Raw genomic sequence first — 24,798 nt, 5'->3', positions numbered from 1 at the left:
TGACTGTGACAAGCAATGAGAGAACACAACAAACGGACAATGATTCAGAGGAAGATGACATACCTAACGAGATTGTCAAAGAAGTTGAGAATTTTGAGAACAAACCTAAGTCCAACCTGGACGAGACTGAAATTGTCAACCTAGGAGACGCATAAAATGTCAAGGAAACACAAATCAGCATTCACTTATCGCCATCATAAAAGAAAGAATACACGAAATTTCTAAAGGAATATGAGGACATATTTGCCTGGTCGTATGATGACATGACTGGAATGAGTACGTCTATTGTGGCTCACAAACTATCGACCGATCCAACATGTCCGCCGGTAAAGCAAAATGCTCAGAAAGTTCAAGCCTGATATGAGTCTGAAAATCAAGGAAGAGGTCACCTAGCAGGTCAAAGCTAAGGTTCTCAGGGTAGTAGAATACCCGACATGGTTAGCCAACATCGTGCCAGTGCCAAAGAAGGACGGGAAGGTCAGGGTCTGTGTTGACTACCAGGATATCAACCGGGCCAATCCAAAAGATGACTTACCTTTGCCAAATATACACATCCTGATTGGCAATTGTGCCAAGCATGAGCTGCAATCATTTGTAGATTGTTTCGCTGGTTATCATCAGATCTAGATGGATGAAAGAAGATGCTGAGAAAACGGCTTTGATTACGCTACGGGGAATGTCGTTCGGCCTGAAGAATGCAGGGGCCACCTACATGAGGGCCATGATTACCATTTTCCATTATATGATACACAAGGAGATAGAGGTATATGTAGATGATGTTATCATCAAATCCAAGAAGGCCACTGATCACATTGAAGATTTGAGGACGTTCTTCAATAGACTACGAAGGTACAACCTGAAACTGAATCCTGCCAAGTGCGCATTTGGGGTTCCTGCTAGGAAATTGCTTGGATTTAATATGAGTCGCCAAGAAATAGAATTGGATCCATCAAAAGTCAAAGCCATTCAAGAATTGCCACTGCCAAAGAACAAGAAGGATGTGATGAGTTTCTTGGGAAGGCTCAACTACATCAGCCGATTCATAGCACAGTCTATAGTTATTTGTGAGCCAATCTTTAAGATGTTGAAGAAGGATGTCTCTACCAAATGGACTGATGACTGCCAAAAGGCCTTCGACAGAATCAAGGAGTACATGTCAACACCACCAGTCTTAGTCCCGCCCGATCCAGGTAAACCCACATTACTCTACCTTGTAGTGTTGGATGGAGCTTTCAACTGCGTCCTGGGGCAGCATGATGAAATAGGAAGGAAGGAGAAGGCCATTTAATAGCTCAGTAAGAAGTTCACCCCGTATGAGGCCTGGTATTCTCTATTAGAGCGCACCTGTTGTGGTTTGACGTGGTTAACCCAAAAGTTGATACATTACTTCTGTGCCCATACTACATATCTCATATCAAGGATGGATCCTTTGAGGTACATCTTTCAGAAGCCCATGCCCACTGGTAAGCTAGCCAAGTGGCAAATCTTGTTGACTGAGTTCGACATTGTTTACGTAACTCAGAAAGCGATCAAGGAACAGGCACTAGCAGACCACCTTGCTGAGAATCCCATGGATGGAGAATACGAACCCCTAAAAATGTATTTTCCTGATGAAGAGGTATCATTCATAGGAGAAGATATTGCAGAATCCTATGAAGGTTGGAGAATATATTTTGACGGAGCAGCAAATTTCAAAGGAGTTTGCATAGGAGCAGTCCTAGTATCAGAAACCAATCAGCATTATCCAGTGTCTGCCAAACTTAGGTTCCTGTGCACCAACAATATGGACGAGTATGAAGCCTGCTTCTTAGTACTCAAAATGGCTATTGACATGAACGTTCAAGAGTTAGTAGTGATTCGGGATTCAGACCTACTTATACATCAGGTGCGAGAATAATGGGCAACCAAGAACTCTAAGATACTCCCATATCTGCATCATGTACAGTAATTAAGAAAGAGGTTCACGAAGACGAAATTCCAGCATGTTCCCAGAGTTCAGAATGAGTTCGCCGATGCATTGGCCACCCTATCATCTACGATACAGCATCCAGACAAGAATTTCATTGATCCCATTCCAGTAAATATCCATGATCAGCTAGCTTATTGTGCCCATGTTGAAGAGGGAGCAGACGAAAAGCCTTGGTTTCACTATATCAAGGAATATTTGGCAAAATGAGAGTACCCGGAGCTTGCAAATCCTACTTAGAAATGCACACTTCGGAGATTTTCCAACAACTTCTTTCACAGCGGAGGAATCTTGTATAGGAGAACTCTTGATCTGGGACTATTAAGGTGTGTTGACGCAAAGGAAGCCTCCAATCTACTAGAGGAAATTCACGATGGGACCTGCGGTCCACATATGAACGATTTTTTCTTAGCAAAGAAGATACTTCAGGCTGGTTATTTTTGGATGACTATGAAAACGGACTGCATCCAGTATGTCCAAAAATTCCACCGCTTTCAGATACATGAAGACATGATAAAGGTACCTCCAAAAGAGTTTAATGCAATAAGCTCACCGTGGCCGTTCAACACTTGGGGATGGATGTTATTGGACTAATCGAGCATGCTGCTTCCAATGGACACAGGTTTGTCCTGGAAGCCATAGACTATTTCACCAAGTGGGTAGAAGCAACATCTTATAGAGCAGTGACTAAGAAAGTTGTGGCAGACTTTGTCCGCGACCGCATTGTTTTCAGATTCGGGATTTCAGAGTCAATCATTACTTATAATGGCTCCAACCTCAACATCGACTTGATGAAAGCTATGTGCCAAACTTTCAAGATCAGACACTAGATTTCCACAGCCTACAGGCCTCAAATGAATGGAGCTGTAGAAGCCACCAATAAGAATATCAAGAAGATATTGAGGAAAATAATATAGAAGCATAAACAGTGGCACAAAAAGTTATCATTTGCTTTATTGGGGTATCGCACCATAGTCCGCACATCAACTGGGGCAACCTCCTATATGGTAGTTTATGTTACAGAGGTTGTCATTCCCGCTGAGGTAGAAATTCCTTCCCTAAGGATAATATAAGAAACTAAGCTCGACGATGCAGAATGGGTAAAAAATTGTTATGAGCAATTAGCCCTTACAGACGGAGAGAGAATGAATGCAGTTTGCCATGGTCAACTCTATTAGAACAGAACGTCCAGAGACTTCAACAGGAAAGTTAAGCCAAGACAGTTCACACCGGGGCAGATGGTGTTAAAGAAAATATTTCCGCATCAAGAAAAAGCCAAAGGGAAGTTTTCTCCCAATTGGCAGGGTCCACACATGGTTCACCGGGTTCTGAAATGAAGAGCCCTCATACTTGCAGAAATGGACGGAGAAGTCTGGCCAAAGCCGATCAATTTGGATGCAATCAAGCGTTACTATGTGTAATCTTTATGCTTTCCTTATATGATGAAATTAAACTATGCTTGACCTGATTCCTGTTTAAAAGGGGATACGTAGGCACCCCTATGGGTTTGGCCAAAATTCAATAAAAATTCCATCTCCCCCCGCAATTGGAAACTGGGCAGAATTTTGAGGAGGACCCTCAAAATTCCGTAGCACGAGAGGTCGCAGTGTCCCAAACCACGCCACAGTCGTCAGTTCATCTAAAAGCTATTTTAATTATATACTTATGTCATACTTTTACAAAGTTATTACATGTTTTGTTTAGCAACGCTACCCCAATGATACATGCAATATCACCAGATCAAAGCCGAGCAGGTCAAGCAAAGCCAGCGGGGACACGAACTAACCTCCCCCCTTACAAAACTCACGATTTTTCTTTGGATGCAGGATTGCAAAATCTTTAAACACACTATATACTCATGGGACAAACATCATTCGAGAATACGACTCTCCGAATCATTGCACTTGCCAACATTTACTATCAGCGTGCACAAGTAATGCTCTGCAGTCACAATAATCCCAGTAATCACAATGCCACCATCTGTTATCGGCTAAGAAAACTTTGCTGTCATTTGCTATCTTAGTTCTTGCATAAGGCTACCATTCTGCCTTCTGAGACTAAACGTTGTCTCCATCTGCATTCGTATTGCATAAGTCTACCATTCTGCCTTTCGAGACTAAATGCTATCTCCATCTGCATTTCTGCATAAGGCTACCATTCTGCCTTCCGAAGTTATGCTCTACCTCTATTTGCATTCGCATCTAAGGCTACCATTCTGCCTTACGAGAGTAAACACAGTCTCCATCTACATTCTTGCATAAGGCTATCATTCTGCCTTCCGAGGTTAAGCTCTACCTCCCTCTACATTTGCATCTTTGCATAAGGTTCTCATTCTACCTTACGAGGCTAAGCTTTGCCTCCTGTTTTCTTCAAAATTAAGCGCCACCTCAAGCACTATTTATTTCGCTTTTCTTATAGGCTAAGCTCTGCCCTTCAAATCGCAAGACTAAGCTCTGTCTTGTCCGTATCATAGTAGTGCATCCTTCATGGGCTGAAATATTGCCAACTCATCCGAAGGCGTCATCGTTCGGAGGCACCATCTTCATAGCCAGGCAACACCATGTCATGGCCTGAGGATCTCTTTCAATTGTTCGCATGTCATTATTCAAAGTAATCATGGTTTGAAGGCACTATCCTCATAGCCCGATAGCATCATTTCATGGCCTGTGAATCCTTTATCATACGCTTCATGGCCCAGGACATCATGGTCTAAGGACGTCATCCTAACCATCCAAAGACAACATTCATAGTACAACTGGAATTTTCATCATGTTTAAATTTATGCACAGAATACGCTTGTATTGTTTCCTTGTAGGTAAACCGGCAAGCAACGACCATCCCGGCAGGAGAAATCCCGCTTCAGTTCCCACATCCATATCAAACCTTAATCATTCCCGTAAACCTGTACTCACCCCGCCCTGGATATCGCGTCCGTTCTTGAAATCGCTTCATCGGTATACTCCGTCGGTGGATCCTGAACTACATACGACCTGATTCGTATAAAACCGGGGATATGTAGGCCTAAATCTTTTTCAAACCATTTCGCTCGGTCAAAATTGGCCTTCATATCTTTACCCGACAACTCTTTCATCCTTCTCGGGTAAAGAGGAGCATCTATTGATACCCAATTTTTCCCTATATATTTTCAATGCAAAATAACTTCAAAATAGCATATAAAGGCATACATAAGCATGTCTAAATGTTTTATTATTTTCCATAATTTTTAAAGGTTTAAATTGATTCATTTTTTCCTTTTTTATCCATAAAATCTCAGTAATTATTTCCAAAATTAGTATTTTGATGATTCATTTATGGGATTTCTATATTTATGCCAAAATATGGCTAAAATAGTTTTTACATATTTTTACAATTTTATTTAGTATTTTAAGGCTAAATTACACATAATTGCAATATTAGCCATTTTAAGGTTTAATTTGTCTTATATTCATAAAATTGAGGCTTGTATTTTTAGATTGTTAATTATGTGTTATAAATCATTTTTGTCCATTTAATTTAGTTTTTAGAAATCATTTACTATTTTTATAATTTAAAAAAGGGAAAAATTGGCTATTTAAATAACAACCCATTTGTATTTAAATTTTGGCCTAAATTGAACCCCAATTCCCCAGACTAATTTCAAATTAAACCCGACCCTAGCCCAATTTTAACCCTACCCAAACCCGGATTCCCCACCTACCCTTTTAATCTCACCATTCACCTTTCCATAATTAAATCCAAATGACCCCTTAACCTAATTCACTTCTCACCACCCGCCACCCTTGAATCCCTCTCCTCTCAATTCTCTTTGCATCCTCATATAAACCCTAGCCGCCGCCACCCAATACCACCCTAATCCCTTGCAATCCCTACCTAATTCATGGGCTCCCATGGCAATTTGAGGCGTATACTCATCTCCTATGTCTGCTGGTTACCTATTTTCGCGATTCCATAGACATATCTCAAAGGGATCTAGTCCAGTCTTGGTTCAACTTCTATCTATGGCCTTCTTCCAGCCATCCATGGCTGTTCAAGTCAGATCCTTGACACTTTTCCAGCTAGATCGGTAACTTATCAAAGTCCTTCTCACTTTTCCTGGGTTCTCTGAAACCCTACTCTAGGAGTTTTTCGATTTTTCTGTCAAATCTATTTTAGATTTGTACATGTTATGAACTTCTTGATGTTTTCCAAAAAGGGTTTTCGATTTTCTTTCAAAAGTGACTCTTCGTCTTCAAACTAGGGTTTCTTAGACTCTTTTCAAAGATCTCTTCTCCAATTTTTCAGTAATGTTTTACTTTGTTTAAAGGATTGGCTTATATATTTCTTCCATCTAGTTCCTCGTGTTAAAAACCCTAAGTGTTTTGGTTTTATCCGAGTTCTGAAGATTCCTTTGTTTTGTCTGTGTGTATACTTGTTTCGATTAAGCTCTTTGTGTTTGAATCCTCTTCCCTTTTTGACTTATCTGATTTTGAGTTCTTACTATTGTGGAAACCCTAATTTCTTAAAAGGTTTTCCTCACTTGTTACTATGAGATCTTTACTTGTTTCTGACTCTCTTTACCTGTTGGACTGGTTTCTTCACTTTGGCTCTACGTGTGATCCCTGACTATTTGACTTGGTTGACTACTGAGCCTAACTTACTCTTGTTACTGATGCATGTTTGTATGCATCAAGTTGTTTCTTTTGCCAAAGCGTTTGGCCTTGCATGTTTGATATTTCTGTTTGTTCTATTTTTATGTTGAAGTGTAGTGTCATGATTCTTTCTTGATTATTCTTGATTTCCTCAATGTTACGACTGATTGCAAAAGGTTCCCTTATAAACCCTAATTTTTACTCATTTGTTTAAAATTGATTGATTCCCTTCCTTAATTACTGTGATGTTTTACCTTGCAAAATCCTTTCCAAAAATTAAGCATATTTTGTACTTAGACTCAATTATTTACTTCATATTTTTACTGCCCCCTTATATGGCAAGAATCAATCTATCCCAAACTGATTTCTTTCCTTTGTTTGACCCTGTTAGTATCCGCTTGAGCAGTAATTCCCTGATTAAAGGGAAGTACTTGTATTGATTGATTCTGATTGTGATAATTTCCATGTCTGTATTAAAACCTTACTTTTTACCTTCTTCTTTACTCGTTTTCAAAACTATAAATACCGTATCCTCTCTACTTTAAACACATGGACAATTTGAGTTAAAAAACACACACTTACACTCAGAACTCTCTATTTCTCTACTACCACTTGTGCTATTGCTTTATCTAGCCGGCTGAAAGCCAAGGCTAGACTGTGGAATCCTTCTAACTCTTCCTTTCTGCACTTTGCTTCTCTACTGGTATGTCCTAGTTAATTTATCAAGCCTCAACAACAATATGCTTCTTTAGTTGTTTCAGTTTCCCTTATTCTTGTCTACTCATGTTTATGGTTCTGTAGTCAAGTTACATTACTAGCATGTTGTAATATGTTTCCTTCCCCCTTAGATTAATGCTTCCCCTATGTGTGTTTTGAAGCATAGTCCATCAGTCACTTGATTGTGTACTTGCTATCTTATGAATCCAAAGCCCATATCCCCTCTATGTGTTTGTGTTCTTTTGGCTGGTTTGTGACCATGCCAGCATCAACTATTACTGTGCATGACCAAACCCGACCCCCGCTAGGGTCATGTGATTACAGACAAGTGACTCCCCAAAATCCCTTGGCCCCCCTTTTATGACTACTAATTCTGTGTATTTGTATTTTTACTACTGCAATTGATTTCAATCACCTCTGTTACTAATTGCTTTCAAATTGGACTATTAGTCCAACTTTTTAAATAAATCTCTTTCAACATGTGTTCTGCACCTTCACTATATTCTTAGAATCTAGGTTCTGCTCCCTCTTGTGTGAGCCTTGCCTTGGGACCCTTGAGCTCCCTCTGAACTTGGACACATAAGGGCTGGCCCTTCTACACTGCACTCATTCTATCTGGGTATGCAAATCTGGGTGTGAGCACTAACCGGGATCCCTTGAGGTCCTTATGGATCTTTGACACACCCAGATATGAGAAAGACTTTGAAATATTGGCATTTAAGTGGTTCATTACATAACTCAAAGAGGAAGTCAAGATCAGGCTTCCTTTGGTTGTAATTTCTTATTTCTGCACTTCTTTTGTAATTCAATCATTTGGTCTGTAATAATTTGAAAATAATGTCGGGGTGGTTAGTGAAAAAGGGTCGGTAGACGTATATTGTGGGTAAATTAGGTAGATAACATGCCTATAGGGTCTATTTTGATTCAAATATGGTATGTTAGATAACATGCCTATAGGATTTGCTCCGGTTTAAAATAAATTCTACATGTTATACTTTCACACAATTAGAAACCATGTCTATAGGATCTAAATGTCTTTAATAATAGAGATCATGACTATAGGGTTAAAATCAGCTTTATAATTAGATATCATATCTATAGGGTGTAAAGCAATTGAAGTTCAGTTTTCACTATAGCATGTGTTCAGATTTGTGTCCCTAGAAATCATGCCTATAAGATCTAAATAGCTATAATAGAAATCATACCTATAGAACTTAAAACCAACGTAGTTGGAGAAGCCGTTTAGTTCACGTTGTTTATTCTGAATTGGATTAGTTAATTGATCTGTCGCTTCTTTAATAAGTCTTCAAACACTGCCTTAAATTAATACTATTAGAAAGCATGTCTATAGTATCTCAAGTTGTCCGTCTAAAATTAATCACTGCTCTACTGCATTCCCAATCAATTTAGATATCATGCTGATAGGAAATCACCACTACGCCTAGGCAAGCCTTAGGTAATTACTCGAATAAAATTGGAATTTGCCTTTGTTTTATTACCAACTACTGCAACCAGCAGGCAGGCCTGATTCAGACTTCTTTTCTAAGTTATATAATTAATATGGTTCTGACTCAAAATCTTCTTTAAGATTTTTTAAAAATTCAAACCTTAGTTGTGTTTAAGTCATGCTATTTATATTTATTGTTTGCGAAGGTATACATGGTCCGTCTAATTGTTTATATATTCCCCCCTCAAATGCAGTCCTACGTATTTTTGTATGTCACCTTAGCCTTTTTACCTTTAAACCTAAGGGTCAGCCTATACCCTCCCTCTTATAGGAATAGTAGTCTTAACTTCCTCCGGGACTGATAGGAATGGGACGGGTAGTAGCATGAAATAGAGGTCGAGACCAATCCGCTCTTTAATACCTTCACGGAGTGGGAAGGGTAGATATGGATATGATGACCGGTGCGCTAATACCACATGTATCCTCTCTCCTGAGGAGTGTCATACCGAATATTGCATTAAGGTGATCTATATTACAAACAAACCTAGGACCCCCCTTTTATTTTTTACAAGTATGTCTAGCTTATAACTCTTTTCCAAAGCCTTGCCTTTCAATAATTCACTTGTGTATTTAAACTTAAACCCCTTATTACTTGAGCCTTTATCTATTTTCTTTCTAATTGCACAAATTCATAAAAACTATCTGGCCGGAAACCACACTAGTGGATCCTGAGGGGTGCGTAACACCTTCCCCATAGGATAATTTCAATCCCTTACCCTATCTCTAGTTATCAAACATAGTTGTAGTTGAACCTTATAGGTTCCCTAACGCACCTTTAAATCGTTAGGTGTCGACTCTTCAAAATACCCAATTCCCAAAAGGGAAATGAGTCATTACACCCCATGAATGTCAAAACCCGGACTCCTCTCCACTGGAAGGGGAAAAAGGGGGGTGCGACAGATCTCGTAAATCGGAGACCCTTGAAGAGGGTGTTAATGTGGTCTCAAATCACACAACCGGGTTTGACGCAGTTTATGTTAGGGGGACCATTGCCATCGATCATGGAGCATTTCAGGAGCATGGGTTGCCTTTTGGAGAAATCGGCAATATGGGCTACTTCATCTCATGCTTTCAGGTCTCGTCGGGGGAGCTGGGCGATGCTCAAGATGCGAACACCGCCAAAGGGGGAATTCCTCTCAAGAGGGGAGGCTCACTCACCTATATCTTCAATAGTGTTAGCGATAACGTCGGTCATAACGGTCGCGGTGCTGTCAAGGCGGCAGAAGGATCCTTGCAGCAGGTGCTATCTATTCCTTGTATATTTCTTTAATTCTCGGGCCTCATTCTTCATTTTCCTAACTCTTTCACTATGTCGCATTGCAAGAATATGTATGATCACTCCCTCTTTATGCTCCACGAGGAGCTTTCTTACCATGATAAAGAGTGTAAGAAGCTTATCTCGATGCTGCGTGATTCGGAGGCTCGTTCTGCCCAAAGAGAGAAGGAATTAGGAGAGCTTCGAGTTGCCTTGGAGAGAGCGGTCCGGAAATAGGCTGGCCTTGCTACACAGGTATTTCGCCCTGCTTGTACCCGACCTTTACTCCCATATTCTGACATATATTAGCTTATATTTCTTTCGTATGTAGAGCAAAATGGTTTGTTGTTTAGCCAACTAAACAAGGAGATCTCCGAGATGAGGAAGCAGAATGAAGTAGCTACTGGGGAGTTGGCGACATCCCAGGACCATCTCAAGGACGCCCGCAAGGAGGTTGCTACTTTGGCCGCAACTAAGTCCGAGGTTGAACGAAACACTGTTACTTATTTGGAGGATGCAACCATGGCACATAAAATAGCTCGTGACATATTGATAGCAGTCAAGCAGAAGCTAACTCGAGCTATTAACCTTGCTAAGGCGGAGGCGAGGAGAGAGACCTTGGAGGACATCAGAGCCAGAGGTGTCGACCTGTCAGCTGATCTCGAGGAAGCCCGCAAATTGGAGAGAGAACTAGCGCCTTTAATTGCCCCCGATGAGGGCGAAGATAGTAGTGGTGAGGAGTAGCCCTCAAGTTGTTTTGTATCCCCTTATTTTCCCTTTATATGCAGCTCTCGGGGGATGGGTTTTTTAAATATGTCTTTTGTTGATACATTTTTGGCAATGTAAAAAAACGGCTTTCCTCCTTTCAGTTTTTTCAGCCTTTCCTTTTTCGTTCCTTTGCTTTCGCGGATTGGCTTTCGACCTATGACGTTGAACCTTCAAAATCCGTTCTTGGAGAAACCAGGATCCTCAAACTGGGCCATGCCCCGGGGTTAATCGGTAGTTCCTATCGAACTGGTGCTGGTTATATTGGGGAACCCCCGGGGCCTCACAGTTTTTGGCTTCTGCGGGGTAGCAGCATTTATTTGATCCGGTAAGGGGGGGCCCGGGGTAATTTTGCCAGTATGTTTCCCTAGGAAAGGTTGACGTTAACGCGACCAGAATTAATTGGCCCTTTTAGGAAGGCGGCAGTTGCTGCTTTGCACCTATATATTCATTCATCCGTCTTTCCAATGGTGATTTTGCTTCTTTGTTGGACTATCTCTTCCGCAAAGCCTGGCGCTTTGTGCTAGTCCTTCCTCTCCCCTAATTTAAACTTTTGCTCGGACCCACATCTTTCCCCTCCTATTCTGTCGTAGCCATGGCTGCTATATTGACGTTCGATTATCGGGTAGAGGGGAGTTCTTCCTGTGCTCTGCATTTGATAGGTGATAGCGACTTATCGTTGATGCCCGGTGAGTGAGCCTCGGGGTGCCCTTCTTGAGGAGAGCCATCATGCCGGGGAGGGCACCTAATGTTTCTGGTCACCTAGAGCATATTTCAAGGATCGTCTCATCAATGGGGGAGGAAAACCTCGAAACCATCAGAAATGACTGTGGATAGGGAGAAGGCACAGTATTGCAAGTACCTTCTCCCGAGGAGAGCATCATGACATAAGTTGAGGGGTTTCTGAGCGTATATATGCATGTTTTTGTGTTGGGTTACCCCGACCGGGTCGTTCTTGATTTCTACCGGAGATATCAGGTTACACTGGCGCAGGCTCGTCCCTTCCTTTGGAGAATAGTGCCGGCGATGAGATATTTTGCCAATAAGGCTGGGATATAGTTTACCCTCAGCCATCTCGTGAGGTTATATCGGCCACTACGTTACCGGGGCCTGATCGCTCTTCATCGTCGATCTACCCAAGCTCCTGTCGCCGTCACCGAGGAGGACGAGGACCGAAAATGGATGAATTTATTTATTCGGATTCGAACGATCGATGTCATTCTTAGAGAATTTTTTCCATTACATGAGAAATGAAACTCCACACATAAGTGTCTCATCCGAAATATCATCGTTTTGACCGGAGGCAGGCTCCGTAATGATATTTTTCCGTTCCATATTTGTAGCAACTCATTGGTCACCGAACGAGGTCCCCGATTTAGCTGATTGGTCTCGTAAGCTAGCATCTTGCTCGATTTATGATAGGCGACGTTGGCGAGATCTATCCAAAGGGAGATGGGAGGCAACGCATCGTAGTATGTGTCCAGCGCCTTGCTTCCTAAAAAATGGTGCTTTTCTTGCCGGCTTAATTAACTAAACTATCACATGTGCCAGGGGTTCTTTTGAAATGAAGTCGTGTCCTCCGGGGGAGGAGGCGAGATTGCTGGCTTCGGGATCGAGGAGTGATGACAAACGAACAAATGCTCTGGGGTGCGAAAATGCTTGTAGTAAGGCGACTCCTTCTCAACGGTTAAGAGAAGTGATTCGGACGATCGGACACCTTCTGAAGGCGGTACGCCATCGAATGTTGCTTCGGCCTTCGGCAAGGCTTAGCGGCTTGGCCTCATGGTGAGTTTTGACTGCTACAAGATTATTCCGGCCTCGTGCCGTCCTTTCTCCCCCTCGTTTTTTTATTTAGCTCTCTTTCATAGGCCTTTGACAGGCTTAAATCCGAGCTGCTTTGTAGTGAGGCCCCGTTGCGGGGAGCTTTGGATAGGGAGAAATACCTTAATCTTCTTTGTGCGGAAAAGGAAAAAGAGTTGGTTTCCCTACGGCGCGAGATGGACTGAAGCCGGAGCCGTGGGATCCGCCTTTAGAAACAGGTACCCTGTATTTTACACTACTTGCACTCCTATTTTAGCTCGGCGTCTTGATGTTTTGATATTTCAGTTGGAGGACATGGCGGAGGAGCTTGGACAGCTCTGGGGCGAGGTAGGTCGAGCCAAACATGAATTCAACGAGTTGTAGGAGCATGTAAGTGCCCATTATGTTGCTATACAGAGTGCTCCAGCCATGGTTTATATTCTTGAGGCGCAAATCCAGACCGTTCGCACGAATGTTTCTACTCGGGTGAATATGATCGCAAGGCTCTCGTCCGAGCTTTCGAAGGCGAAGACGAGGTGGTGAACATCCGGGTTGAGGTTGTGATGAGCAATACCAGGGTGGGATAGAACGTGGCGGCCTATTCGAATAGCACTATTGTTGCTAAAGCTGAACTGAAGAGAACTCTTGATCGTACAAGCAGTAGCAAGGAGTATGCGAGGTGCAGATCCCAGAGGGAAGTTCTCAAGGAGATTCATGCCAGGGGCTTTGATCTCTCGGGAGAGATCGAACAAGCCAAAGAGGAGGAGCATGATGCCAAGTTCCTTATGTCTGATGATGAAGATGGCAAGGAGGGGGCCACCGGGCCATATTCCCCGATGGGGAACGTTTTTTTCTTGCCTTGTTCTTGTGTACATAGCTTTTCATAGCATGTTGTAGACGGAGCTTGTATTTCACTGCCTGTATGTAAAAAAGGGGAACCCCGCAATGTGTGACTTTTGTATTTATGTTTGCCAAGATCTCAATCGGGTCGATTCGACCTTTGAATTAGTTGGAATCTCCGAACCCATAATACGACCCTGAGGTTCGTTAGGCTGGCGACAACGACTTTTATCTTTTGCCCTTTGGAGTACATATTTAACTGTTTTGGGTTCAGTCTCCAAGTCGGGCTTTCACTTGAGCTCAATCGGCCCTCAAGTTTTACATCTGCATGGGCTAGCAACAATGGCTCTTACGCCTTGGGTCGAAGTGACCTTTTATGTATGTGGTCCTGAAGCTCATGAAGCTGGCGGTGATGGCTCTTAAGCTTTTATCCTTAGGCATGTATAGTTAACTATTTAGCATACGCTTTTGGTCGTTGCGACCGTTTAGTGTGTGGCCCTAAGGCTCCTTTTGCTGGCGACAATAGCTCTTACGCTTTTGCCCTTGAGCATATGTAGGCTTTGTTTTCCTCTCGTTAAGGTCTTTTTGAAAAAAAATTTCTTGACCCATCATCGGTTCGGGAAGAACCTCGAATTCAAGTCGTTTGCGGCAATATTCGAGCACCTCGAAAAGTTTAGCTCGTAAGCTAAGTAGCTCGAAGCTTTGTCATTTTGAGCAGACATGGTCGAAGCTTGTTTTCCTGTCTAGGGTAGCCTGTTAACCGGTTATTTTCGAAGTAGAATTGAAGTAATGGCCTGTGATTTTGTAGCAATGGTCGGCCATCCTCGAGTCGCGTAAATTTGGCTGGTGCAGCCGTATCGTCCGTAGTCATTTACGTTTGGACGGAGCCATTTTTGGTCCCGTGTATGGTAGCTTAGGCGTCTACATCGAGGGTATGCCCTTTCAGGAGTCTTACAAAGGCGAGATATAGCCTAAACTTCGGGATCGAGTTTTATGCCTATAGTAAGGTCTTACAAAATTTTCATGCCTGTCAAGGTCTTACAGTTTTTTCATGCTTGTTGAGGTCTTACAGCTTTTTCGTGCCTGTTGAGGTCTTACAGATTTTGTTGCTATGTTAAATAGATTTTGCTAGACCGAGTTTGCCTGCTCGGGGTCTTACGGCCTTTGGGTTTTTACGCGAATGGTGATTGGTGATAGTCTTCGAGTCATCGAGTTTACTTAAGCTCGAAGGTCGTTACTCGTGAGCTCAGAATTGCCTCATTGAGGGCTTATAAGCATGGATTTCCGACCCTGAGGCCATGTAGGTATCAAATTGTTGACGCTAGTCTCCGAGTATTTCGGGACGTACTCGATGGAGAGATCCTTGCTGTGAACATGTTGAATTTTCTTTGGAGTACGAGATAATTTTTGTGAAAGATATTATTCGATTTCTTGGTGTAAATACATGTTGTTGTGTTTCCGTAAGCCCGGCTTATGCGGACACGGTTCGGTCGACCGTTTGGCCCGGTACATCATTTCCTATTGGAACCTTGTTTGTCATTTCTTGGTACAGGGTTGATTGCGAAGAAAACCCTGTAAGCTTGTCGAGTCCTTCTTAGGTAGCGCATGGACGTTGCCTCGTTAAAAACCTTGTCGGCAAAAACCCATTTTAGGAAAAAAAGGTCGATCGAAAGAAAAGAGTGCAATGGACGCTAAGAAATCTCCGGGCCCACGAGCCGGATCGGTGTCTCGGCTACTTTGGCCACTGGCCTGCGCTAGAGTTACCATGAAATAAAATATAGAAAAAGGGAGAGATGATTATACCTTGGTGGCAATGGCGCTCTTTGGTTCTGGCGTTCGTTTGGCGGATGCGATGCGGTCCTTTATTTGAATACAACTGAGGGCGTGCATCAAAAGATCGTATGGATGACATGTTGGGGCTTGTCTACTTTGTTCTTTTTTGGTTGTTTCTCTTTCTCGGGACTAGTTTTTAGCTCGGTTGTTGAGGAATTCCCGAAGGTGCCCGTTATCGAGTAGCCGGGCCACTTCCTCCCAAAATTGCCTGTAATCCTCGGTTCTGTGCTCGTGCGAGTTGTTAAACTCGCATATCAAGTTGTTGTTCCTTTGGGAAGGATCTGAGTGTATAGGTCTGGGCCATCTGGCGTCCCTGATTTTGTTGATGGTGAACACGATGTCCGATACATCGACGCTGAAGTTTTATTCTGATAGGTGAATTGGCTCTGTGTCCCCATCCAAGCCACCTCTATTGATGGGTCCCCGAGGGTTCTATCCTATATTTACCAATCGATCGTTGTGAGGCGGATTGCATCTCGGAGCATTCCTCCTATTATCGGGGTACCGCTGGTACCTCTTTTTATTCGATTTTGACTCCTTCGCTAGGAGTTTGCTCGGATATACTGAGCCTGAGGGGGCTCCCAGTTGGTCATCGTTTGCCCTGATCTTTGACTAGTACCAATTGTGGACGTCCGACCAGGTTATGGCAGGATGTTCGATCAGATTCTCTTTCAGCTACCTTGAGGCCACCGAGCTACATTCATTCAGGCCTTGAGTGAAGGCTTGCACTGTTGTGATGCTATTGTTGTTGTTGTTATTGTTGCTGTCTCCGTTAGCTCGGGGTGATAAAGTAGAGGACCGATTTTCTCCAACCTGAGGAGGTACTTGGATTATGCACAGCTGCTCAATAGGGGGCTCAGAATATACACCGCTGCTCACCCTCCTACCTCGGCTTGGCATATTACACCCCCTTTGGATTCCTAGGGGTATGGCGACAGACTCTACTGGCTATCGCCTCTCGGGCGGAGGCAACGTCTCAAGAAGTTGCTTTATAATAGTTCTACTGGCGGAGTTCACACTAGCCAGATTTTTTACCCAGCCACTTCTTGTCTGCTTTCGGCTTTTCCTTCATCACTTTGCTCTTCTTCATCGCTTTCCTCTTCTATATCCTTCCTTTTGAAGACACCATTACGGGAGGGTCGAGATGAGTTTCCCAAGGGATTGGTCTTGGAAGATATTGTCTTTGAGGTCGCACGCTTGAGGAGATGATGTCGAAGATGCCTCAATTGGGGACGCACTTTGGGAATAGGCTGGATTCTTAGACTTTTGTTGTATGCATAACCATTAATCTTTCTGTTTATGTGTGAGGATCCCATTGCGGGCTTTTGTAATCATACGTAAGGACCCCTTGAGGGCCGTTGTAGATGAATATCTGTGAATACAAAGATATTTTCTTGGATCCTGACTTTGATACTTGTTGTATTTCTTTATGTTTGCGGCGGCTCCGAATGCGCGATCTTGTTTGTCGCTGCTACTACTGGACCCGGATGTGAGTATTTCTGCTAGCTTTTGGTCGACATAATCCTTTTTGAGCTCATCGGTGTTTCTGGAATCAAGACTGAAATGGGTTAGTAAACTTGGATCATCGGGGCCTTCGAGCCTCGTGCAAGGAGAGCACTAAAGTGAAAGTCAACTTCGGGTGCTTGGAGTTTTTACTTTGAGCTTGATGTAGACAACCTTTTAAGGTGTTGTAGGCAGGCTTCTGAGGAAGGGGCTATTCGTACTTAGGTAATTTTCCACGGTCGAGCCCTCGTGATCGGGGCTTGAAGTTTTTATTTTTTCTTCTTGAGGGAGGACTTCAAGGTCGAGTACCACCGCGATGATGTCGCTGACCCTCTGTGGCCTAACTTCTTCTTGGAAGAGATTACCGGGGCCGGGCACCACCTCAGGATCCATTCCGGGATCGTTGGCCCCCTGGGGCTTTATCCTGGGTAGGAGAAATGTTGTTGTGCCCCACATATACACGGGGCGGCCTTTGCTTCTTTGGAATATCCTATTATTTTAGATAGCCATCCTTTCATCTTGGCATTGAGTCCTTCATTACCTCAAGAGCAAAAAGTGTTGGCGTAGGTCCCTGCTTCAATTTACCAATTCTTCCATAGTTATGACTACTACTTCGGGGCTTGCCTGGAAGGGAGGGGAGAGTTCCGCTCCCAATACTCAGGATCCACGGGAGATTACTTTGAAGACTATGTCTTTGATAAGAGAGGAACATCTGGAGATGGTGAGGAGAGACTGCAGATGGGGCGAGGGGTAGCGTTGCAGGTGCTTTCCCCGGGTGTGAGCATTATAGACCCGGTTGATGGATTTCTGAATGTATACTTATACCCTTTCACACTATCCTCCCTAGATAGGGTCGTGCTTCATTTCTGCCTGAAGTATCGGGTTACTTTGGCGTAGATACATCCGTCATTTTGATGAGTAGTGCTTGTTTAATGTGAAAGTGGTAACAACAATTAAATTTGTAAATGGTATTCCAAAAAATACGTGATCTATTTTCGAGCTAGTTGTTAGAACAGTTGATGCTAAGAATGTGAAGTTTAACAATGAAATGCAAGCTAAAACGAGGCAGTAAACAAACCGAGGGGCCTGTTACCTGGATGCAGGATTGGTCGATGGGGGACCTCGGGGTCGATGTTCGAGTCGAGCTTGAGCTATCGGGGATGATCGGGAATGGGATAACAGTTAAGATATGGTTAAATAAAGCTCTTTATGGCCAATACCAAGCAATAAGATGAAGAGCAAGTAAGAGAACGCTGAATATTAAAGTGGCCTCGGGCCAGTGAGAACGAGCAAATTATAGAGATAAGAGAGAGAGAGAGATATTATTGATCTTGTGGAGAAATGGAGCAACATCAACCTCCTATAAGGTAGTGTGAGTTCCCTTTGTATAGGAGGGGAACCCGGCTACTAGTACATGGGCATTAACTATAAAGTATGGAGATGGGACGGCTTGACGCGATGCCTCAGCATAGTCTCTGGATAGGCCGACCCTCTCATACTTAGTCGTTTGCCTTGGGAGCTTCCCCCTCTATCCTAGCTTCGATCTCCGTCTTCCTTTAGTCGGGCCTCGACGAGCCCCAAGGGAGGGGATTCGGTTGTGGCTCCCTGCCCTCGGGGTCTCGAGGCATTTTTCCAGAATATCTTGATAGCGATAAATTAAGTCCTCTAATTTTTGCCGCACACAGATAGTCTCCGCATTTCCCAGAACGAAGCGAAGGGAAATGATTCTGACACTTGACTCCTCAAGCTTCTTACAGCGACGTCACACCAGTGATGGAACCTGTGGCACGAGCTTTGTGTCAATCTTCCAAAGCCTCGATGACCGTGTTGTAACCCCCTATAAATGGGGATGCCTTGGCATTGTTTTTCCTATCCCAGTGCCTTCGCTATCTCATTTTCCCATTCCTTCTTATCATCTTCTTCTATCCTTGAACATCATGCTTGGGGCTCATGGCCTCAAGGCCGTTTGGCGGAGCTCCCTTAGATTGTGTTGTAGTCTTTTACCGGGGCTTCCCTTTGTCGAGTAATATCATGTTGTTGTCACGCCCCAACCTTGGGAGGCGCGACCGGTGCTCAATCGAGTAAACCTAACTAAGCAAACGTTATCAAACACTTCCTACCCAACTCGATATGAATAAGGTAACCATGCTTTCATTCATTTATTTAGACGAGGAAAGATAGTGCATTCTACAAAGTTAGTTCATTTTAAACAACACATTAAACCGTAGAAGAGTTAGATTCTAAGATCCCCATATAGTTACAATTTATAGCCAACATAAGTTTAGAATTACAACATGGTTCGTAGACCCATCCAATCCCCGTACATAACCCACACATATGTCTACGGAGCCTCTAAGGATACCAAGGCAGGGATAACAACGCCGGTGGCAAGGCACCAGTTATACCTCAAAATAGACATCTATAACAAAAGGCATATCACAAAACCCCTTGAAGGAGGAAAGGGCTCACCAAGAGTTTGAGAATAGGATGCTCCGCTACACACGATCGGCATTATCCGCTATGAAGCCACCTACATTCATTTAAAAATGTAGTGCCCCCATCAAAAGGGACGTTAGTACCACGGAATAGTACTAGTATGTATAACTAAACACCATCTACTTAGAAAGAACTTTCATACAATAATAAGAATTCACAAGTATAACTCAAAACTTTAAACTATCACCACATTATCAAATAAAAGAATCATACAGTTTTCACATCATTTTCCCATAGCTTTTAGTTTGGGGCATTTCACACTATTCATTATTTGGTCACAATACTACCGCTATCTTGAGCGGAGTTCGATCTCGACCCGATCGGCTAGGTCACCTCATCAAGGCATTTTTCCCTTTTCATAAATCAATTCATTTCACATATATCATTTCATAGGCACTTGAGGCCAGGACTTATCAAATCATTCTTGGCACTAGGCCGCATTTTACATCGTTCCCAATTTTCTGTATTAGCCTTGCTAGTTAGGATAGTAGGTGCACACAAGAGCAATTTAAATTGTAAACATAGATAAGATTTCATGCAGATAGCACAATATATTCAGCTGCAATCTCAATTTAAGGTCTAAACATTTCCAATACATAATTCATACCTTTGCCCCTTTCAAGCTGTCAAGATAGAACGTTGATTATGTTGGGACACATTTTTCACACACATAAGGTTACAACACCAACTCATGTAAAACAACAAGCAATGCAACATTTCAACTTTAATTTTGCCATGCCCACACAATCACCGATGAAGCTCAATTTCTAAAAGACGGGGTTTTAGCCATACATACCTCAACCGAGCTTTCCTTAATCCTATAACATTCTGGAATGCTCGCACCTTAATCTATTTAATCAATATAGCATAATCTTTTTATGCAAGATTACACTAGCCCATTACCCATGTCTCCTCTTATATAATTCCTCATACTCTTCAAGAACATATGCATGCAATGCAAACCCGCTTATACCCATGAATTACCTCACTAATGACCCTTTGTAGCCATGTGTAAAAATGAGAGCCGAGGTGATGAAGCCTTACCTTTTGGGATGAAGGTTTAGGTCCCTCACTTGATTATCTTTAATGATTCAACAAGGATTTTTGGATCAATATTGATGAAAGTCACTTCCCCCCTCTAAGACCATCTCTCTCTCTCTAAAAGATCAGAAAAACAAGCTCAAATGAGCTATTACACTGTATATAATGATAGAGGGTCGGGTTTAAAATTTAGAAAATTGGAGCCCCGAGTCAAATCTGCGTTCGCATTTGCGATCGCAAAGCTGACATGCGGTTCGCATAATAGACCGCAAAAATGCTCCCTAAAACCTGAACACACTTCTTGGGTATGCTGCAGAAATGCGATCCGCATACCCGTTCTGCGGTCGCATAATGCACCGCAGAACTGCCCCTCACAAAATACCAAGGGAAATATGCAACGACTATGTTGTCCGCATATCAATTATGCGATCGCATACTTGACCGCATACTTGACCTCAAATTTGACCAACACACTGACTCACTTTGCGGGTCTGCATACCTGATATGCGATCGCATTCTCGACCGCAGAATCGCATTTTGTAGAAAACTTTATTTCGTGACTTTTTATAGCATAGATCAGTCCGAAAAGGTCCGAACCGCGACGAGCTTTTGGGTTTAGGGTGGAAATTTTTCATGGGGCCTCACATCCTATAATGACCCGACTGGTCGTTTTGAGCTTTTGCACTTCGCTCGCCAGTTCTTTGGCATTACTTGCCCCACGTGGTGTATTATGACTTATGTAAATTATTGGTGTTGGGTTTCAGGTATCAGAATGAATTTGGAAGAACAGTTCTCAGTTGAAGCTTGAAATTTGAAAGGTTTGACCAAAATTTAACTTACGTGTATTTTATCTCGGATGGAACTTTTATGATTTGGTTAGCTCTGTTAGGTGATTTTTGACTTAGGAGTGTGATTGGAATTGGTTTTGGAGGTCCGGTGTAGAATTAGGCTTGAATTGGCGAAGTTAGTATTTCGGCGAATTCCGGTTGATAGGCAAATTCTGGTTGATTGCGATATTTCAGGTTATTCGGACATCGTTTGGTCGGGTTTTTGATCGAAAGAGTATTTCGGAAGTTTTTGGAAACTTAGGCTTGAACTCGATGAGTTTTGGGTAATTTGATATTGTTTGAGGTGTTTTGATGATTCGAGCAGGTTTGAATGATGTTATGAGTTATGTTGGTATTTTTGGTCGGGGTCCCATGAGGCTCGGATAAGTTTTGGAAGAGTTTCTGGAAGATTTTGCCGTTTTGAGCATAAGCATGTAATGATCCAAAGGTCCATTTTTAGTTCTAGAGATCGAAGTTTGATTTTGAGACTTCTAGAATTTTGATAATGAATTATAGGACTGATCGGGAAAATTTGGTCTAATTTCATCAAGTCGCGATTGGGTTTTTGACACGAAACATGAGTTAATTGTGTTAACGAGTGAAATGGGTATTGAACTGAGCAAATGAGCTCCGAATTGAGTTTGGACTGAAGGACTATGTTCATATCATTATTTGTGACTCATAGGAACAAGAATCATCGAATTCTGAGGTCCCATACCCGAGAAATGAATTTTTGAGTAAAATAATTTTCTGAAAATATTTAAGGAAAATGGAAATGAAATTTGATAAGAAAGTGATGATATCGGGCCCATATTTTGGTTTCGGCGCCTGATACAGGTCTTATATATGGTTTAAGCACTTTCTGTAATGTTTGGTTGAAAACGGACGCCGTTTGATGTGTTTCAGACTCAAAATGGAAAAATTGATGTTTAATGAAATTTTAAAGTATTCTTGGATTTTAAAGTTTAATTCATGGTATATGACGTTATTTTGGCGATTTGATCGCACGGTTAAGTTCGTAGGATATTGTTGAGTTAGTGTATGTGTTTGGTTAGGATCCCCGAGGGCTCTGGAGTGTTTCGGATGTGTCTCAGAGTGATTTCGGACTTAGGGAAAATTGCAGAAACAGTATCGTGTACAGTACCCCATGAATAGTACCATATACAGTACCGTGTGCAGTACCCCATAAACAGTACAATGAACAATACCCCGTGAACAGTACCGTATGCGTGAACAGTGTCCACGACATTTTCTGGACAGATTCAAGCTCTGAAAATGGGACTCATCCTATTTTCATTTTTACCAAATTGGAGCTCGGGGAGAGGCAATTTTCGGGAGATTTATAGAGAAAACAACGGGGTAAGTGTTCTTAACTTAATTATTGTTAGATTACCCGAATCTATTACTAGTTTTTGCATTTAATTGGTGATTTTAGTTGGGAAAATCTTGAAAACCCTCTTGGTTTAACTTGAAGATTTTAGGGTCGAGTTGATGTCGGATTTTAGTAAAATTTGTATGGTTGGACTCGTGGTTGGATGAGGTTTCATATTTCATAACTTTTGTCGGGTTCCGAGATGTGTGCCCCATGGGCAAATTTGAAGTGCAATTTCGGATTTTTAATGGAAAATGTAGAATTTCATATGGAATTAATTCCTATAATTTTTATTAACTGAATCCAATTATTGTGCCTAGATTCAAGGCAATCAGAGGTCGATTTGAGAGACAAAGGCATCGCGAGCTAGAGGTTTAGCCGGTTCGAGGTGAGTAATGATTGCAAATGATGTCCTGAGGGTTTGAAACCCTGGATTGCACATCGTATTGCTATATTGAGGTGAAACACGCGCGGGATGATGAGCGCGGGTTCCTTTACTACTGGGGATTGTGACTTGGTCCATCCCGTATTGATGATTTTACTGCATATTTGATTGAAACTGATTTGTTATCATCATGATTTGGGGTGATTGCCGTATCTGGGCTTCGAGCCAATTATTTTAACCCTTCGGGGATTTTTATCACTATTTCCTCACTGCTTTGACTTATATTTAAACTCAGTCCTGTTGATGATTATTGTTTTACAAACTCAGCCACTTTTATACAGATTTGAAACCCAAATGATATTTCTAAATGATATTTTGGGCTGAGAACTACTGTTTTACAAATGCCCAAGTGGCTTGTGATGATTTTCGGACTGAGTGAGGCCGAGGGCCATATGTGAGGATATGCTGAGTGATATAAGGCCGAGGGCCTAAGTTACTATTTATGCCACGCAGTGGCTTGAGTGATGTGAGGCCGAGTGATATGAGGCCGAGGGTCTGAGATACTTTATATGCCACGCGGTGGCTTGAGTGATGTGAGGATATGCTGAGTGATGATGCCACGAGGGGGATTGATATAGCGTTTGGGCCGTAAGGGGCCCCTCCGGAGTCTGCACACCCACAGTGAGCGCGGGTACCCATTGTTCTGAGTGATTTATACTATGCCCGAGGGGCTGATACTATTTTGAGAGTGAGCCCGAGGGGTTGTTACTGTTCTGATATTGAGCCCGATGGGCTGTTACTGTTCTGCTATTGATCCCGAGGGGCTGGCACTATTCTGATATTGAGCCCGAGGGGCTGGTTCTGTTGATATTATGCCCGGGGGGCGGTTTGTTGTACATGTTTTGCCCGAGGGGCTGTTTACATTTCTATCATTTTTGTTACTTACTTGTAAACTACTTGCTTTACTTGTTGGAAAAAAGGGATTTTCACTTGATTTCTCACTACTTTACAGTTTAAAGTGATTTTTCTGCTTCGGTATGGAATACTTTGTGTTTTTGCATGATTTCTTGCCTTCAGTCTTTATTTATTATTATTACTCACTGAGTCGGAGTACTCACATTACTCCCTGCACCTTGTGTGCAGATTCAGGTATGTTTTGGCTGATCGAAGGCAGAGTCATCAAGGCTTAGCAAGGTAGCTGTCGGCGTTCGCAACACTACTTTTCTCTCTCCTCATTTCATTAGTCTGTATTTGTACACTCTAGGATTTCAGTTGTATTTATACCCTAGTAGATGCTCATGACTTGTGACACCCCGGTTAGGGCTGTGTCGGGTTGTGCTTCCGTTAATTATATCATTAAATCATATTTAAATTGTTTATTAATGTTTAACTATTTTTGAAAAAGCGATGTGGGTTTGTTGGCTGGCCTTATCTTCACGAGAGGCGCCATCACGACCGGAGCAGGGTTTGGGTCATGACAAGTTGGTATCAGAGCCTAGGTTACATAGGTCTCACGAGTCATGAGCAGGTTTAGTAGAGTCTCACGGATCGGTACGGAGACGTCTGTATTTATCCTCGAGAGGCTGCAGAACCTTTAGGAAAACTTCACATTCTTGAATTCGTATCGTGCGTCCTTTGATTCATCTTGAAATGTAACTCGTTGAAATCCTTCCACGCATTCGTATCCGTGCATGAGCGCTCAGTATCAGATGTGCCTTGATGGTTTGTGATTTCCCGATCGATGGGCGAGGTGTGATCTCTGTAAGTCGATGTTGGGCCAGTCTGAAGGACTTGAGGCCGGATGTTTTCCCATGGCTTGAGCACCGAGGTGCTAATTGTGTGAGCTAGTGTTTTGAACCTATA

The sequence above is a fragment of the Nicotiana sylvestris genome, chromosome 8 (assembly GCF_000393655.2).
Source record: "Nicotiana sylvestris chromosome 8, ASM39365v2, whole genome shotgun sequence".
Lineage (NCBI taxonomy): Eukaryota > Viridiplantae > Streptophyta > Magnoliopsida > Solanales > Solanaceae > Nicotiana > Nicotiana sylvestris.
Note: the sequence above shows the minus strand (reverse complement) of the source record.